We start from the raw sequence: 19,948 nt of genomic DNA on the forward strand, positions 1-19,948 counted from the left end.
TTGTGATATTCAAAGCAGATATCTCTTGTGAAATCAGAGCACTTATGCAGATAGTTACTGTATTTACAGAACTATAAGATGACCCCTGAATATAAAATGACCCCAAATAAAAGACAACCCCCAATAATTAGATTCTATATATGAAAAATGTATAAATGTGTTTTAATTTTCCAGGTATGGAAACTAATTATTGAATGTTTGCTTTCAACTTGTCCCCTTCTCACCGCTACAGCAGGAAAAATAAATTTGGGGGGGAAGGGGTCAAGCAGTCTGACCTACCTCCAACTTTTTCCCCCTGAAACCTCATCTTACCCTCCTGACTGTCAGACCCTGCTTTTTCTGAGCACGTGGAAGTGAGGGGCAAATCTGAAAACACTGATCTTGCAATAGACATACCTATAGTATGCATAACTACAGATACCCATAGACTTAGTTCATAGACAATTGCCTTTTTTTGAACCGCTGCAAGTTTTAGCACAGGTACACCTAAACATACTTTTAAGTAGCACTTTTATACCTACTTATATGCATGATATTAGTCCAAAGCTGAGAGGCTCATGACTTACCATACAGTTCACTGAGCTGGGATCCAGCAGAGTCAACAGAGTGTCAAACAATGGTGACCCCACAACTCAACACTGCTCAGTATGTGTGTGTATACTCCATATAACTGCAACAAAGTTTCCGCATAATCAAGGGTTCATGATTGGACCTGGGTGGTCTTGTCACAAGTCCTGGGCTCCTCTAAAAATGTATATGCAAATGAGGCTCAGGAAAACCAGGTTTAGGCCTCATCTCCTGGAGGGAGGGGCCACACCTATCATATGGACAGGGTAAGAAAGGGACAACAAAGGGGTGCTAAGTTAAATGTTTGGAGCCCTGTTTGGTGATGTCTGCCAGAGATTTCAGGCTGGTGAAGAAACAAAAAGCATTGAAAATGGGAAGGAAAGGCACAGCTCGGCTGTGGGAGTGAAAAGGAAGTAAAAATGTATTCATTGTACTTGCTCACAATGACTGGAAAAGAGTCAGCACTGAAAATGATTGCATGTAATGGGCACTAGCAAAAGTCTTATTCAGATGGGCCACACTAACCTGTATTCTCTTAGGTTCCTACCAGTATGTTTGCCCAGTATAGGCCGTGTGCTTTATAGTTGTGCTCAGTGTTAGTTGAGTTTAACCAACTTCATAGGTGGTTTCCTTTACTCAGCATGTACTGCTTTTGGCATCAGTTTAATGATAAACAAGGTTTTGAGTGAGGTTTCCTTGTATGTGAGTATAGGATGAGGGGCTTTTTTCCCCGTGATGATTGGGGAAAAAAAACTTGTCTTGTATTTGAGTATATACGACACATGGTCCTTATCTACACAGCATCTTTTGAAAGCTGTGGATGCTGTAACAGGCTCATGGATCTGCCACCCTGGCCCCTGGTGCCTCCTGTGGTCCAACCCACCTACTGGCTTTCTCTAGCCCCACCTCACCTCCAGTTTCTCTTCTACCATGCCTTTGATGTAATCCTTTATTTTAGTGAGGAGGCAGTACTGAGGACGCAGCAGGGCTGGGAGTAGCCCTGCTGATTTCTTCACCAGCTGGTTCTTGTCTTCGTGGCTAGTTTCAACTATATCTGAGGTCTATGCTCCACTCAGGATGGTTCCCTTTAGGGGAGCCCCCCCGGCCTCCAAACACTTGTCAGGGCTTCAGCTGTCCTGCCTTTATCCCTTGTTTTCTGGCTGAACCCTCAGTCTTGGTCCACTGAGACCTCAGCTAGCTGACTTGGCATTGACCCTGACTTGGCTGTTGCTTCTTCTGGCATTCCAGTTTCACTCTGCCAGTCTCAGCCTCCTTAGCTTGGGTCTAGCTCCTGTTCCTGGTAATGTGGAGTGCTTCCTAGGCAGCTCACCCATGACCACTTCTGGTCATGTGACCCTGTCTCTGGCACCCAAGGCCCAGGAGTTGTTAATTCAACTATTAACTACCTGCTTTTTTCTAGCCCTTGGCTCAGTTCACCTGGGCAGCTACTAGCTGCTGCCACTTTGCCCTCGGGCTTCCTACTCCTCCCCCCTCCCAACACATACCTGTCTAGTAACAGGGGTATTGGTTCCCTGTTACTGATGCAAATGACCTTTCAAGAAAGGAGCTAATTTATTTTTTTTCTAGAGGGGTGAATTTAAAGTATAGTTCTTTTTTAATATTTTAGGTTGAAAGGTTTTTAACACTGTAGAACAAGCAAGAGTTTCATAAAATCATAGAAAAGAACAGCTGGAAGAGACCTCAGGAGGTTGTTATTCCAATACCATGCCCAAGGCAGGACCATTGCTCTTTAAACCATCCCAGACACATGTTTGGCCAACCTGCTTTGGTATTTTACAATTTTGGACATGTTAATGTGTATTTTCTGAAAATCAAACTCCTGTGCCATACAGGTGGAAAGACAGCAAATGCAAGAAACCAAGATCAGAACTGGGGTGCATATTGCCTTGTTGCATATGCATGAAGAAAGGAGTGACAATTTGGTGTTCTGTGATGTGCCAGGCAAAGATTTTTACAGATTTTACCAAAGATTTTTGTTATCAATTTCAGAGCTATGGTTTCACTCACAACAATATAAACATTTACCAGTATCCTGTCTACTAACTATTCTTTAAGGTCCAGACCATGCTTCTTACAGTCACATTTTAAATGAAGTGTTATTAAGAATTTCTGAAGCAACGAAAAGGAAAAAGTACAATATAACTTGAATTGTATTATTGCTTAATCATGAAATTGTGGTCAGAGTAAGTTTTACTGTCTCTTTCAGAAGTACATAAACTTCATAACATGTGCCTATGTTGATGAGGATTGATTCACACTTAGGTAAAGATGATACTAGAAAGAGAAGGAAAATACGGATAATAAAAGGGATAGTAAAGACATTAGAATGACAGCAACAAATTCTAGCAAAGAGTCTGTAATAATGTACCTAACTTAAGGCTGCATAATACAATTTATGCAGTTAAAAAGTCATTCAAAAATAATCTGCTACTATGTGGCTAGATATAACTGCATTTCTTTCACTCTGTGTAGTGTACTTTGTGTATGGCATACTTACTATGCATTTTTACACCATTCTGTCAAAAGAGGTAACAGTGTCTTTCATATGTTCATGTTCTAACACAACTATAGCACATATTAGCACTACAGTAAAAGCTCTGTTATCCTTGCCTGTTTGGGCTCCCGCTTCTCCCGCCACATCTGGGGCATTGCCATCCCTCCCGTGGGTCCTGTGGGATGGGGAAGTGGGCCCTACACAGCCTGTTATGCCCCCAGACCATGGGGGCTTGGCAGTGCAGGCTGCTTTGCCCCAGGCCATGGGGGCTCAGAGTAACTGAAAAGTGCCATGGTGGGCATTTCCAGTTTCACTTTTCCTTACAAGCCAGCATGCTAGTTAACAGAGCATACCGGCTTGTAAGGTGCCAGTTACCAGAGATTTTACTGTATTTGCTGCAATATTTAAAGTACTTCTGAATACAGTTATAACTTATATCACAGCAGAAGCATCTACACATGTGCTCTACTGCACAGTAGCCTATTCTACTGTGCATTAAAGTGTCATGTCAAAAACAGTTTTAATACGCTAATGCACAAAATTAGACTACTGAGAATTAAGTGTCAATAAAATGGCATTCACTTTGCTACTGAGCATTTTGCTACTATGAGGGGAGAGGAATAAGGGTAATGTTGTGGTGGGGGTCTACTATAGACCACCAGAATAGGAGGAATTGGTGGATGAGGCTTTCTTCAAACACCTAGCAGAGGTTTGCCAAATACAGACCCTGGTTCTCATGGGGGAGTTCAACCACCCTAACATCTGCTGGGAGGGCAATACAGCAGTGCACAGGCAATCCAAGGAGTTTTTGGAGAGTGTTGGGGACAACATCTTGGTGAAAGTGCTTGGTGAAGTTCCAACTATAGACCATGTTCTTCTTGACCTGCTACTCACTGTGGCTGCCTGCCACTTTAAGGGCTTGGAGCTGGCAGCTGCCAGGTGCCTGATGAGGGCAGCCATTTTGAACCAAGGGCTGCACATATAAACAGGGCAGTTCTGCGCTGGAAGCCAGGCAACAACATTGCCTGGCCAGAGGGCTGCTGGTATCATCTGGAAGTAGGGGAGGAGCTGTAGGGGGTGGTAGAGGAGGCTCTTGGTCCTGGGTATGACCTAAAACTGCACCCTGCTGGGAGTGAGTGGCCTGGTGGGGCTCCCAGTGGTGTAGGAGCTCCCAGGAAATGTGAGGCCAGTTACCATGCTGGTGAAAGGTGGGTTGGGGTGCCTTAACCCCTAGCCCCCACAACTGGTTGGGTTACCCCTCGCCTGGAGGGCTGGGAGGGTGGACCCCTGGAGAGAGTGAAAAGGGCATAGACTCACGCCTGTCTGGACTTCTTCTGACTGTCCCACGCTGGAGATAGGACCGGAAGGGTCAATGGGCCAGGGTCCCACCACAAGGAACTCCCAAGAGCTGCACACCTGGGGTTCTGACAGGCCTGGAGGTGGGCCAGGGCTAGTGAACCAAAGGTCCCAGTGGGGGGATCACACCCGAAAGGGAAGCAGTTCAGGGAGCTATGCTGCCCAGTATGAAGGCAGATGAGACGGCCTAAAGAGAGGAATCCAGGCGGGGTTCAATTAGTAGGATTCTGGGGCCCAGTGTGGGGGCCAGTGATAACAATAACATTGAGATGCCATCTGCGAAGCTTGGGCTGCAGCGTAGGGGAGGAATGGAGCCGCAGATAGTGCCCCCCTGGCATCAGGGCAGGAAATGGGCAGCCTCTTGCTTAATTACATCATTTTAACTAATTAACAACAAGGCATGGCAGGAAAGAACGTGGGTGGTTGGCTCAGAAACAGGTGGGCAGGCCATGGTTAAATCGGCCCCGAGAAAGCCCCCTGTTACACTCACAAACTTGGGAAAATTGGTGGGGAATATAGTTCTGAATGGCAACTTGGGCAGCAGTGACCATGAGATGATTAAATTCAGGATCCTGAGGAAAGGAAGGATGTAGAGCAGCAGAGTATGGACCCTGGACTTCAAAAAAGCAGACTTTGACTCACTCAGGGAACTTGTAGGCAGGATCCCCTTGGAAGCCAGACTTAGGGGGAAAGGAGTCCAGGAGAGCTGACTATATTTAAATAATCCTTACTGAGAGTGCAGCAACAAACCATCCTGATGCACAGGAAGACTAGCACATATGGCAGAAGACCAGCTTGGCTTAGCAGGGAAAGCTTTAGTAAACTAAATCACAAAAAGGAAGCTTATAAGAAGTGGAAAGTTGCACAAATAGGAAAGAATATAACAACATTCATTGAGCATGCAGGGAAGAAGTCAGGGAAACCAAAGCTCATGTGCAGTTGCAGCTAGCAAGGGATCTGAAACATAACAACAAGGGTTTCTACAAGTATGTCATAGCAAAAGGAGGATCAGGGAAATTGTGGATCCCTTACTGAATGGGGGAGGCAACCTTGTGACAGAAGATTCAGAAAAGGCTGAAGTGCTCAATGCCTTTTTTGCCTCAGTCTTCACAGGCAAGGTCAACTCCCAGACTATTACACTGTGCAGCACAGTTTAGGGAGGAGGTGAGCAGCCAACAGTGGTGAAAGAACAGGTTAGCGACTACCTAGGAGAGCTGAACATGTACAAGTTCATGGGTGTGGCATACCTTGGTTTTAGCAAGGCTTTAGTTATGGTCTCCCACAACTTTCTCACAGGCAAGCTAAGGAAGTATGGGCTGGATGAATGGACTGTAAGGTGGATAGAAAACTGGCTGGAGCATCAGGCTCAGAGAGGAGTAATCAATGGCTTGCTGTCTAGCTGGCAGCTAGTATCAGGTGGAGTGCCCCCCAGGGATTGGTCCTGGGGCTGGTTTTGTTCAATGTCTTCATCAAAAGCCTAAGAGATGGAATAGAGTGCACCTTCAGTAAGTTTATAGATGACACCAAGCTGGGAGGAGTAGTAGATACTCTGGAGGATAGGGCTAGGATTCAGAGTGACCTAAACAAATTGGACGATTAGGCCAAAAGGAAACTCATAAGGTTCAACAAGGACAAGTGCGTGCAAAGTCCTGCACTTAGGGTGGAACCCCAGTACAGGCTGGGGGTTGACTGGCTGGGCAGGTAGCTCTGCAAAGAAGGACCTGGGGGTTACAGTGGACAATAAGCTGAATGAGCCAACAGTGCACCCTTGTTGCCAAGAAAGCAAACAATATACTCAGCTGCATTGGTAGGTGTGTTGCCAGTAGGTCAAGAAAAGTGATTTTCCCTTCTCTATACAGCACTGGCGAGGCCACATCTGAAGTACTGTGTTCAGTTTTGGGCCCGCCACTACAGAAAGGATGTGTAGAAATTGGAGACAGTCCAGCAGAGGGCAACAAAAATGGTGTAAAGGCTGGGGGATTCAAAAGAGGATGGAGATAGATTGTTTTCAGTGATGGCAGATGATAAAACAAGGAGCAATGGTCTCAAGTTGCAGCAAGGGAAGTTTAGGTTAACATCTGGCCTGATGGATGCTTCTGAGTGACAAAAGTGCCTACATGCAGGGGTCCAGACAGTCTCCGAAATCAGGGGGTGGCACATGGAGCTAGACAAGGCCTTAAATGCCTATATACCAATGCTCATAGTATGGGGAATAAACAGGAGGAACTCTCCCTCAGAATAGCCAGTTCTGACCCAGACATAATAGGGCTTACAGAAACATGGTGGGACTCATCCCATGACTGGGCAGTTAGCATTAGGGGCTATAGGCTTTACAGGCAGGATAGAGAAGGAAGGGAAGGTGGGGGTATGGCACTCTATGTCAAGGAACAATACACATTCTCCGCCAGCAGAATGAGGTCAGAGGAGGGGCAAGCTGAAGTGCTCTGTGTCAAGATACAAGGGGGGCCATGGGGAGAGGGATCTAATGGTGGGGGTCTACTACAGACCCCCCAACCAAGGGGGGGAGCTGGACCGGGAATTTTCAGGCCAGCTTGCAGAAGCATTTAAGGCAAGGGATGTAGTTGTCATGGGTAATTTAAATTACCCGGACACCTGCTGGGAGGAACAGTCAGCCAGGTTGGACCATTGCAGGAGGTTCCTGGCTGAGATACAGGACCTCCACTTAATTAAGGAGGTGCACAGTCCCACCAGAGGAAATGCCCTGTTGGACCTGGTCCTGGCTACAGGAGATGACCTGGTAAGGGGCCTCCAGGTACTTGACCACCTGGGTGATAGTGATCACTGCTTCCTGGAATTCACCATCCAGTGCAGGGCGTCAAGAAGGGCAAACTTCAACGAGTTGAGGAGATTAGTGGGAGAGGCACTGGGGTTCTTGAGAGCAGGGGAGCGCAGTGCCTAAGATGAGTGGTCATTCCTTAAGGAGACGATACTCAGGGCCCAAGGGGTGACCATTCCAACAAGAAGCAAGAGGGGCAAGAGTGCCCGAAAGACCCCAGGCTCACCAAGGGTGTCTGAGAATGCCTAATTGCCAAAAAGGCAGCGGAGAACCAGTGGAAGGGCGGTGCTATCACCAAAGAGGAGTATACCTCCTCTGCTCGGGCCTGTAGGGGGGCTGTCAGGAAAGCTAAGGTACGAAGCTCTGGCAGCCCTGGAGGAGAAGGACGGAGAGGACAAAACCAGGGAGGAGGCAACTCCACGCACACCGTGTCCCGTGCAAGCCGAAGGAGGCAAGAAGGCCAGGAGGAAGAAGCATCGCGTGATCTTCACTGGTGACTCCATCCTGAGTGGTACGGAGGGCCCTATCTGTTGTATACTGCCTACCTGGAGCGAGGATTCAGGATGTGAAAGGGATGCTCCAGACCGTAATCCAGCCCACCGATTATTACCTTATGGCCCTAGTCCATGTGGGTACTAACGATGCGGCCAGGAGGATCCCTGATCGCCTGATAGAGGACTACCACGCTCTGGGGTGCGGGCTGAAGGAGGTGGGCGCACAGGTGGTTTTCTCTTCTATCCTGCCAGTGAGTGGACGAGGCAGATGGCATGAAACGTGCATCATGGAAACCAACTTGCAGCTACAGGAATGGTGCTTCGAGGAGGGCTTTGGCTTCCTCACTCATGACCGGCACATCACGACGAGAGACATGCTAGGGTGGGACGGGCTCCACCTTTCCTCTAAAGGTAAGCGTGTGTTCTCTTCTAGGTTGGTGGTCCTCCTCCGGCAGGCTTTAAACTAGGCAGAGGAAATATCAGACTGCCAGACCAAACAGCACCCACAACGACAGCCCAGCCCAGACCGACGAGCAAAGCAATCAAACAGGTAAGAGAGAGGGGCCAGGGTAATGCTGGGACTAGGGGGTCAGTACACACACCCACAGGAGGCCTCAAATGCCTCTACACAAATGCTCGTAGTATGGGTAACAAGCAGGAGGAACTCACCCTCCTGCTGGCTGACACCAGCCCAGACATAGTGGGGATTACGGAAACGTGGTGGGATGAAATGCATGATTGGGCAGTCAATGTCAAGGGCTATAGGCTGTACAGGAGGGACAGGATAGGAAAGAGGGGTGGGGGTGTGGCGCTCTATATTAAGGAGGAATACACATCCTCGTTAATTAGCAAGGAGCCAGGGGAGGGACACTCTGAAGTGCTTTGGGTTAGAGTACAAGGCAGTCGAAGGGAAAGGGACTTAATGGTGGGAGTCTACTACAGACCTCCCAACCAGGGTGAAGAGCTTGACCAGGAATTCTTGGGTCAGCTCACAGAGGTAGTGAAGGCTAACGATGTGGTTGTCTTGGGGGACCTGAATTTCCCGGACATCTGCTGGGAAGAGCAGTCAGCCAGGTCTGAATGCTCACGTAGGTTCTTGGCCAGAGTGCAGGACCTCCATCTAACCCAGGAGGTGCACAGCCCCACCAGGGGGGATGCCTTCTTGGACCTAGTGCTGGCCACAGGTGATGACCTGGTGAGGGGGCTGCGAGTGCTCAACCACCTGGGCGACAGCGATCATCGCCTGCTGGAATTCACCATCCAGTGCCAGGTGGCAAAGGGATGCAGTAAGGCAGCGGCCCTAGATTTTAGAAGGGCAGACTTCAACGAGCTAAGGAGGATAGTTGGAGAAGCGCTGAGGTCCCAGAGGGGAGGGGAGCCAGGTGTCCAAGGAGAGTGGTCGCTCCTTAAGGAGACGATCCTCCAAGCCCAAAGGAAGGTAATTCCAACGAGGATCAAAGGGAGCAGGAGAGCACACAAGCCTCCATGGCTCACCAAAAGTATCCGGGAATGTCTCCTTGCTAAAAAGGAGGCTTATACCCAGTGGAAAGAAGGGGTCATCACCAGGGAGGGCTATTCTGTAGTTGCTCAGGGATGTAGGGTGGCAGTTAGGAAGGCCAAGGCAGAGATGGAACTGGGAATAGCTTCCCAGATTAAGGACAATAAGAAGTCTTATTTTAAATACGTAGGGGGTAAAAAGAAGGTCCCGGGTATTGTGGGGCCCTTGCAGGACGACATGGGTAACTTGGTTGTCACACCAGACGGCAAAGCTAACATGTTTAACGATTTCTTTGCCTCCGTCTTCCTAAGTAGGGACCAGAACAGCCACCTCCCTCCTGGGCCCCCCTCAGACCCTGGGGGAGGCACACCTGGGCCATGGGTTAGCGAGGATTTAGTTAGGGAGCTTCTGGAGAGGTTGGATGTATTCAAGTCAGCCGGTCCGGATGATCTCCACCCTAGAGTTCTAAAGGAACTGGCCGACGTCATTGCAAGTCCCCTGGCACGGCTTTACAAGCACTCGTGGTGCTCTGGTGAGGTACCAGAGGACTGGAAGAAGGCCAACGTGGTCCTCATCTTCAAAAAAGGCAGGAAGGAGGACCCGGGAAACTATAGGCCGGTTAGTCTTACCTCGATCCTAGGCAAGCTGTTCGAGAAAATTATGCTGGCACACATCCAGGAGAGGCCAGCAGGGGACTGCATGCTTAGGGGCAACCAACATGGATTCATCAGTGGCAGGTCCTGTCAGACCAACCTGGTGGCCTTTTACGATCAGATCACCAGATCATTAGTTGCAGGGGTAGCAGTGGATATAGTCTTCCTGGACTTCCGGAAGGCTTTTGACACTGTCTCTTACCCCGTTCTCATTAAGAAACTGGGGGGCTGTGGTGTAGACACCCACACAGTCAAACGGGTCGCCAACTGGCTGGAGAGCTGCACCCAGAGGGTGGTAGTGGATGGGTCCTTCTCAACCTGGAAGGACGTGGGCAGTTGGGTTCTGCAGGGCTCGGTCCTCAGGCCAGCACTGTTCAACATCTTCATCAGTGATTTGGATGAGGGGGTAAAAAGCACCCTGTTCAAATTTGCTGATGACACTAAGATGTGGGGGGACGTGGGTACATTGGAAGGATGCAACAGGCTACAATCAGACCTCGACAGGTTACAAGTGTGGGCGGATGAGAATAGGATGGGTTTCAACACAGACAAGTGCAAGGTGATGCACCTCGGGAGGAACAACTGGCACCATACCTACAGTTTGGGGAACTCCCCTCTTATGAGCACGGAGGCAGAAAGGGATCTGGGGGTGATCATTGACTTCAAGATGAACATGGGCTGGCAGTGTGGAGAGGCAGTCAGGAAGGCCAACCGCACCTTAGCATGCATCCACAGATGCATCTCGAGCAGGTCCAAGGAGGTGATCCTCCCCCTCTATGTGGCACTGGTCAGGCTGCAGTTGGAGTACTGCATCCAGTTCTGGGCACCACACTTCAAGAGGGATGTTGACAGCATGGAGAGGGTCCAGTGGAGGGCCACTCGTATGATCAGGGGACAACAGGGCAGGCCCTACAAAGAGACGCTACGGGACCTGAACCTGTTCAGCCTCCAAAAAAGAAGGCTGAGGGGGGATCTTGTGGCCTGTTATAAACTAGTCAGGGGGGATCAGCAGGCTTTGGGGAAGTCACTGTTTCCCTGAGCACCAGAGAGTAGATTTAGGTTAGATATCAGGAGGCGCTACTTCACAGTCAGGGCGGCTAGGGTCTGGAACCAGCTTCCAAGAGAAGTGGTGCAGGCTCCTACCCTGGGGGTGTTTAAGAGGAGGTTAGATGAACATCTTGCTGGGGTCATTTGACCCCAGTATTCTTTCCTGCCATGGCAGGATGCAGATGATCTGCTCAGGTCCCTTCCGACCCTACAAACTATGAAACTATGAAACATAGAGCTAGGACTAGCGTCCAAGATCAAAGATAATAAGAAGTTGTTTTTCAAATATATAGGAAGGATGAAGAAAGCACCAGGAAACGTGGGGCCCCTGCAAGATCCTCTGGGCAATCTGGTAGTTGCACCAGAGGAGAAAGCAGACCTCTTTAACCAATTCTTCACCTCTGTTTTCTTGTGCAGGGGCCAGGACTTCCCCACCGTGATGCAAGACAGGCTTGAGAGGAACACCTCCAGGCCTCAGGTTGGGAAGGACTGGGTTAGAGAGCTTCTGGAGGGGCTGGACATGTTCAAGTCAGCAGGTCCAGATGCTCTCCACCCCAGGGTGTTCAGGGACCTAGCAGGGGCTATTTTAGGGCCCTTGGCAAAGCTTTATGAGTGCTTCTGGTGCTCAGGCCAGGTGCCAGATAATTGAAAGATAGCCAACGTGGTCCCCATCTTTAAAAAAAGGGAGGAGGGAGGACCCGGGCAACTATAGGTCCAGTCAGTCTTACCTTAATCCTAGGGAAACTCTTTAAGAAGATCAGCAAGGAGCACATCTGTGGTGGGCCAGCTTCAGGGACGATACTCAAGGGCAGCCAGCACGATTTCATTAGGGGCAGGTCATGTCAGGCCAACCTGATTGCCTTTGATGCTCAAGTCACAAAAGCATTGGACACAGATGTCGTTGTGGATGTAGTCTTTCTGGACTTCAGCAAGGCCTTTGACACCGTCTCCCACCCCTAGTCATTAAAAACTAGGTGACTGTGGCATTGATGCCTACACAGTCAGATGGATTGCAGATTGGCTGAAGGGTTGTACTCAGAGGGTGGTGGTGGAAGGGTCACATTTCACCTGGGGACAAGTGTGCAGCGGAGTCCCCCAGGGCTCGGTCCTTGGGCCCACGCTGTTCAATTTCTTTATCAGTGATTTGGATGACGGGGTGAAAAGAAACCTGTTTAAATTCACTGATGATACCAAAATTTGGGGTGAGGTGAGCACACTAGTAGGAAGGGAAAGACTGCAGGAAGACCTGAATAGGTTACAGGGGTGGGCTAACAAAAACAGGATCCGTTTCAATATTGACAAGTGCAGGGTGCTGCACTTGGGCAGTAGTAACCAGCAGCAGACTTATAAGATGGGAAACTCCCTTCTTGAGAGTACAGAGGCAGAAATGGATCTTGGAGTCATTATTGACTCCAAGATGAACATGGGCAGACAATGCGAGGTCACGGTTGGCAGGGCTAACCGGACCTTGTGCATCCACAGGTGCATCTCTAGCAGGGCCAAGGAGGTGATCGTCCCCCTCTACGCAACACTGGTCAGGCCACAGCTGGAGTACTGTGTCCAGTTCTGTGCGCCCCACTTCAGGAGGGATGTGGACAATATTGAGAAGGTCCAGAGGAGGGCCACCCACATGATCCGGGGACAACAGGGAGACCCTACAATGAGACACTGCGGGACCTGAACCTGTTCAGCCTTCACAAGAGAAGGCTGAAGGGGGAACTGGTGACCATCTATAAACTCACTAGGGGGGACCAGAAGGGTTTGGGAGAGGCCTTGTTTCCCCTAGTGCCCTTTGGCATAACAAGGAATAATGGCCCCATGTTGTTGGAGAGTCGGTTTAGATTAGACATCCGTAAGAACCACTTCACAGTCAGGGCGGCTAGGATCTGGAACCAACTTCCAAGGGAAGTGGTGCTGGCTCCTACCCTGGGGGTCTTTAAGAGGAGGCTTGATGCCTAACTGGCTGGAGTCATCTGAGCCCAGTTTTTCTCCTGCCCAGGCAGGGGTCGGACTTGAAGATCTACAAGGGCCCTTCCGACCCGACTTCTATGTTTCTATGATTAGGACGAGTTTTCTCACTAGGAGGACAGTAAAACATTGGAACAGGTTACCCAGAGAGGTGAAAGAAGTTCCATCCTTGGAGGTTTTCAAAACCCAGCTAGACAAAGCTTTGGCTGAGATGGTTTAGTTGGGGAATGTCCTGCTTTGAGCAGGGAGTTGGACTAAATGACCTCCTGAGGTCCCTTCCAACCCTAACTTTCTAGGCTTCTATAATTGGGGCAGCCTAATGCAGCTTTATGTACTATCATATATTAGAGATACTAAACTTAATATGCAGTAGCAAAAGCACATTAATGAACATGTAGATGAGCCCAGTGGCTTTAAAGACAGTGACTGGAAATATGACAAAATGTGGTTAAAACAACCAACAGTATTTTCCCACCCCCCATTAATTTGAATTAGATTATGGTTGCACATTTTGTATCCATATACCAAATAACTGCTTGTAGTAACAAACATCCCTGTTTTGAAGCAATACAATAAACTCATGAGTGCCTTGGAGGGACAGCACCATTGCTGTGTTCTTTAGTTGAAGGAGAAAAAAGAAAAATATCCAAGCATAATATTATTTAATACTCTTCTGCCTAAGCTGAAGAGTATTGAACTACCTTTCACAGCTGGCTGATGAAACCTGTTCCTTCCTTTAGGTCAGAAAGAGTTAGCTACAGGTATTTTTTCAGATTTTTTGAACAAGCAAATAAGCCTAAAATACCAAAGACTCATGTTTTTTGCATTCTGGCTAGCCAATAGGAAAAAGCAGCTGAATATTAAGGAGGGAAAAATTGATGACAAAAGGCACAGAGTTTTCATTCCACCTGAAAATAACTGAGACTAAAATATCCTCAGAATATTTAGTGAATTTAGTCAGAACAAAAAACTGCAAGGAAATCATTTTGCACTGTAAACTAAGGAAGTTCTAGGCATTTTATTAGAAGTAATCCAAATCACCTGCTAGTAAATAGAGAGAAAGGAGCTCATTATGTCATTGATTTTAAAACATTCAGTCTGTAAATTGTCGTGCAAGTCTTACCCTGAGAAATTGGGATATATATTGTTTTCAGAGTCAAAATGTCACATAATTATAGATTTCTTCAGAGCTTACAGTATGAAATCCAGGAAATTTCACCCACACATTTATCTTTAACACTTTATGTCAGGCAACCGTATTAGAACTGTTCTTTCCCTATAAGCCTTTACCACACCTTCATAACTAGTCCAGTCCCAATGGTTCCTACTGTTCTTGACAAACTGTGTATCCATCTTAACTAACACAAAACTTCTTTTGAACTAACAAGCGTTTTGCCTGCAGAGATACCTACACATCTCTGGAGCAGAATGCAGGATGTAACTATTTTGCCTTTATCACAGCTCTTTACCTGATGAAAAAAAAAAAGCATGCATAATTGTTAAATTCATCTGACTGGATGATTTTCCCAACAAAATCCTGGGGTTGCATCTCAATGATTTTTTGACATTTTGAAATCTAGTTGTTTGATTGCTTCCCACTTTTCAACTTTTTGTCCTGTTTTGGGACTAAAAGAAATGCCATAATATTAGAATTTTGTGTGGAAAAAAAACATTTTTTGAATGGCACAATTTAGAGAACACATTTAACAGTATTACACTCATTGGCATTTGGGATAGATGTTATGCATCATCCCTTTCCCAGCAAAACCACCTTCTCAAAAGGTGTTGCTTCAGAGAGAATATGTATAAGGAGGCATCTTCCAAAAATAAAATGGTTAAAATAAGGTATTTTTACAGAGTGAAAATGTCTGCAATGAACTATAGTAGATTTAGTTTCATCAATAGGAGATCAATAGAAGGATCAAACTTATATGTGATGAATCTTCCACACTAAAGGACTTTGTTTTGCCAAATTCAGTAGTGCTTTGACATATACCTCATGGAAAGGCAGGGTTGTACGGGAACTTTACAGAAAGGAGCAGGACAGAAAAACAACTACCACAGAAGACTTTCATGTGGTTGTCACACTGAGCACTGGCAACAAATATTTCAAAACTTCCTTGTCCTTCTCAACATTTCCCAGCATGTTTCATAATTTTACAGACATCAATCTTCCACAAATAGCTTTCTCTGCCAATCTGAGCAATCTGTCCCTGCCATGGTATGCTTTTGTTTCAACGAACCACTTAAAAAGGATTTGCAAATTCCCCTTTAGAATACTTTTGGGGCAAAATAGTCACAAGCTTCACTGAGCAAATTCAGCTTCTGAATTCTTAAGCTACCCTCCAAGATGTATATCGTATGACTACATATATTTCTTGGACCATTCCCTGGTTGGCCCAGTAAAAGATATTGCCCCACAAAAATCCTTGCCTCTCGCATATGTTCTGACTAGAAATTAAGCACAGAAAATTCTGTGACAAATCTGATATCCAGATTGCTACTAGCAGTTGTACAGTAATATTTCCATATTAATCCTGCTTTAATCTAGAAGTTTACTCCTGCAGCCTCTAGGTTGCATTACTTTTGTTAGAAGTTACTGCTATTTTTGTTGGTCTTTGGCCAGTGTACTTCCAAACTGCAATTTTCCTTCCACAGAAGTGAGGACACCAAGTGGTAGAAGATTATTAATTTGTCCTTGGATATTATTCTTTAATTCTCTGATGGGCAACTATTTCAGTTCAAGGAATAGGATTCATCTATTATACATAATGTATATAATCCTTTAAGTAAAGCCTTTTTAGCCAGTTCCATTCAGTTAAAGGATAGTACTATTACAGAGTCCTGAATTCTGAGTTCTTAAATTCTTATCATAGGCCTCCTCACTCATGCACCCACAAAAGAAGAAGCCATAATTACATGGTTTGCACTAGCAATCAGAATCATGGCACATGTAGCCTACTGTTGTTACCTATTCAACCCATTCTCTGCTAGACATCTTATGGGTGAAGATTTTCTCAAGTATCAAATTTGGAGGATTTATGGACTATAATTTGTAGGAAAATATGACCAGACAGATAGATATATTAATGTTAACTTTATTACACAACATTTACTTCTATTTATTAGCAGACCAAAAAAACCCAAGGAATACAATGTATTCATGTTTATTAATAAGCTGTTCTAAATCAGGAGCAATTGCTTGCAATTATTAACTCTTCACAATTCAAACTTGTGAGTGGATTTTAGGTTGCATGATATAGTCATATTAGGAAAGTTGACCTTTATATTCACAATTGTGTCCAGGTTTTTATACGGCTTTCATCACCCTAGTGTCCAAATACTCTAGTAATGTTTCTAATAAACAATTTATACAAACACATCCATAACTCATTCTTTATGAATACTGTGCAGAATTTCAAAGAATATCCTACCAATAAACTCACCCACTAAAGCATTTCCTGAAGGGAGAAAGCATAAAAAAGGGAGCATTACAAGCAAAAGAAGTACTCTTTCCATCTCAGATTTTGGACCAGAGGCAGGTAGGAGACTACTAAAGTAGCCACAAGCATGTTAGCACTGAGACTACTGAATGGAGAAAAAGGAGATGCAACAATAGGAATAGAAGGGCCCCTCTACACATCCAGGTAAAGGCACAATAGAACCTAATGCATGATCCTGCCGTGCACATGTAGCACAGCAGGAGGTGCAAATGTCTGGATCACACATTAGATTCCATCACACCTTATTGCTGGTGCAGGGGGAGCCCGGGTTCACAATTCTAGGCTCCCCCTGCACCAACTTCCACAGCTGCAAGCCCTGCAGTTGACAGGGCTTGGTGGGGCTCACAGCAGAGGCAGCATTCTCCCCACTCTAAGCCCCACAGCTTGCAACACTGCCACCACTGTGAGCCTTGTCACCTCAGGGCTGGTAGTAGGTGGCACACCCCTGTGGCTGACAGCCCCTCAGTTGATGGGGCTTCTAGCTACATGTGGAACACTTGGTCATGCGTTCAATTAATGGCATAATTAGAACAAGCTACAAAATTATTGCACATTTTTTTGTGGAATAACTTTGTAGCTTATCACTTGTTTTATCATGCCATTAATCGGTTGAATGTATAGCTGAGTCACAACTTAAGGGGGGTGTAGAGGGAGCTCAAAAGGTCAGTGGAAGGAACTGCCAATCTGGTATTGGATCCATATGTAAGAAATAAAACCAGTTTAGAAATAGAGGTCAATGAGGTTGTGGTCACTATCTCATCCATGCTAGTGACCATACACTATCCATTCTCAAGTTTTAAAGATGTCAGAAGAATCTTTTGATAACATCCTTTAGTAACCTGAATAGTGTCACATGGTTATGTAATATGCAATCAGACACTTGTAACAAAATAAATTAAAATCTTTAGGTTCATAAATAGGGGTTGCATGGTCCCATTTACAAATCACTACTAGTTACAAATTACTAGTTACACATTTTGCTAGCTAGCACGTAACAGAGCCTTTCTATTGTCCAACTGTTCTCCCTTTCTTCTTGCCTGAATTTGCAGGCTCAGGCCTTCACATGGATTTAGTAATTTGGATGTATGCAAATATTCCTCTTACATAAAGAAGATGTCCTCATGAAAAAATGGAGGATTGTGGGCTTAACTCCAGACAGGCAGGTGGGTGAGAAACTGGCTGCAGGATAGGACCCAGAGAGTCATGAATGGATCTGTGTCATCCTGGTGAGAAGTGGGCAGCGGTGTAATACAGGGGTCGGTGCTTGGTCCAGTACTTTTCAAAATCTTTATTAATGATTTGGATGTGGGGGTGAAGAGTTCACTGGCCAAGTTTACAGACAACACCAAGATATGGGGAAGTGTGGTCATGCTTGAAGATAGAGTACAAATACAGGCAGACCTAGACAGGCTAGCAAGTTGAGTGGATCGAAATCTTATGAAGTTCAACATTGAGAAATGCAAAGTGCTCTATCTTGGGATGAGCAACCCCCAACACACCTACAGGCTTGGCAGCACCAAACTGAATAGCATCATGAATAAAAGAGACCTGGGGGTAATAATAGAGCACAGTATGAATATGAGTCGGCAGTGTGATGCTGTAGCCAGTAAGGCAAATAATACTCTGGCATGCATCAATTGGTGCATCTTCAGCAAAACAGGCAAAACCAAGGAGGTGATTCTTCCTCTCTGCTCAGCACTGATGAGACCGCAGCTGGAGTACTGCATCCAGTTCTGGGCACCACACTTTAACAAGGATGTGGATAAGCTTGAGAGAGTCCGAAGAAGAACCACCTGTATGATCAGAGTCTTACACCATATGAGGGAAGGCCGAGGGATCTGGGACTCTTCAGCCTGAGGAAAAGAAGGCTGAGAGGGGACCTGGTAGCAGCTTCCCACTACACTAGGGGAGTAAATCAAGGGCTCAGTGAGCAACTGTTTACCAGGGCACCCAAGGAGAAAACTAGGAGTAATAGCCACAAACTCCTGGAAGACTGATTCAGGCTCAACATTAGGAAAAACTTGTTCACAGTCAGGATGTGCAAACTGTGGAATAAATTCCCTCCAGATGTGGTGCACTCACCTAAGCTGAAAATCTTCGAGAGGAGACCAGAGTCACCTTGCTGGGGTCACCTGACTCCCAGTTATCTTTCCTGCTTGGTGCAGAGGACTGCACCCGGTGATCTTCCAAGGTCCCTTCCAACCTTACAATTGATGAATCTATGAAATATGGTTTTGTGATTAATCTTTATGGGATTAGGATCTATTAAGGTCATTACTCACATAAGAGACTTTGCAGGGTTAGGTCTCTCCTATCAAAATCCAATACTGATACTGGGCAGCATAACTAGTTTTGACATGCATGTACTTCTTTCTGGTAGTTTATTTAGCATTAATACTGGATATATTTATGGAATATATATCCTGCTGATATTTGGACAAGTAAACCTGAACACCTTCAAAAACAAAAATTATGTGGTCAATGAAAGTGATGTAAATCATACCTATTAAATCACAAGTTCCATTGTTCTGGCTAACTGGTTCGGAAGTTTCAAGTTCTGTTTATTATGTAACATGTCTCACTCCTGTAACATGTCTCACTCCAACCCCACCCATAAGAAACAGCCAAACAGTTCTCAGGTTTGCCAAATTTTATTATTAAAATGAAAGACCACTGGCTTCAGTAGAATTATCCTGTTATGAGCAAGACTGGAATCAGGCCTTCAGAGACCAACTGAAATGCTTGGTGAACCATTTATTTAATCCATTAGTGGGTTTGTTCAATCTCTATCCAGACACCTCTTGTTGGTCGCAAGACCTGTTCTGGTAACAGCTATCTATATGCAATACTTGAAATTACTTGCAGAGACAATTTAATTGTGTTTTTACATTTTCATAGACATCACTCATCCTGACCCAAGTAAGCCCCCCTTCCCATAGATCTCTGGAATACCATGTGCACCTGTCGGGCCTTGATCATGCAGTCCCTCGCCACCCGGCCCTGGATTTTGGTGGTAGCCTTCCGCTCCGTTCCTCAAAGGTATAGGGGCCACGGTCTCCTGCCTCGGGCAGTCTTATCCCCTCCTAATCCCTCCTGCCATGACTTTGATGATATCTCAGTGGTGGAGGGGTCCAACCGTCCGGTTCCAGCTATCCCAGGCTGCGGCATGATGTTCTTTGCGAGGCTCCAACCTCCCCTGTACCTTGCCGTATACCCGGCCCCAACGGCGTGCTCCTGTTGTTTTGTCCACGGCCAACCCTCTTCCTATGTGGGGTCTCCCTGGCTCCCAATGGGATCAGTATGGAACATAAGCCCCTCTAACTCTTGAGCCTTTGGGTAGCTCAGTCTCCCTTTCTCTTACTCCGGCGTCCTGGGTAAGTTAACAACTATCACAGCAGAAAAGAAAAGAGGGAAAAAACTGGCACCACCAGCACATGCCCCCTCTCTATTCTTCTTTGGACACTACTCTGGAGTGCCCGTGATGGAGTGCTCCCCTTCACCACCTACCCGCTAGTGCTACCTCCCATAGCCCGTGGTGTGTCTGATATGT

This window comes from Crocodylus siamensis, chromosome 1, assembly GCF_052110815.1.
Source record: "Crocodylus siamensis isolate JL-2025a chromosome 1, ASM5211081v1, whole genome shotgun sequence".
NCBI lineage: Eukaryota > Metazoa > Chordata > Crocodylia > Crocodylidae > Crocodylus > Crocodylus siamensis.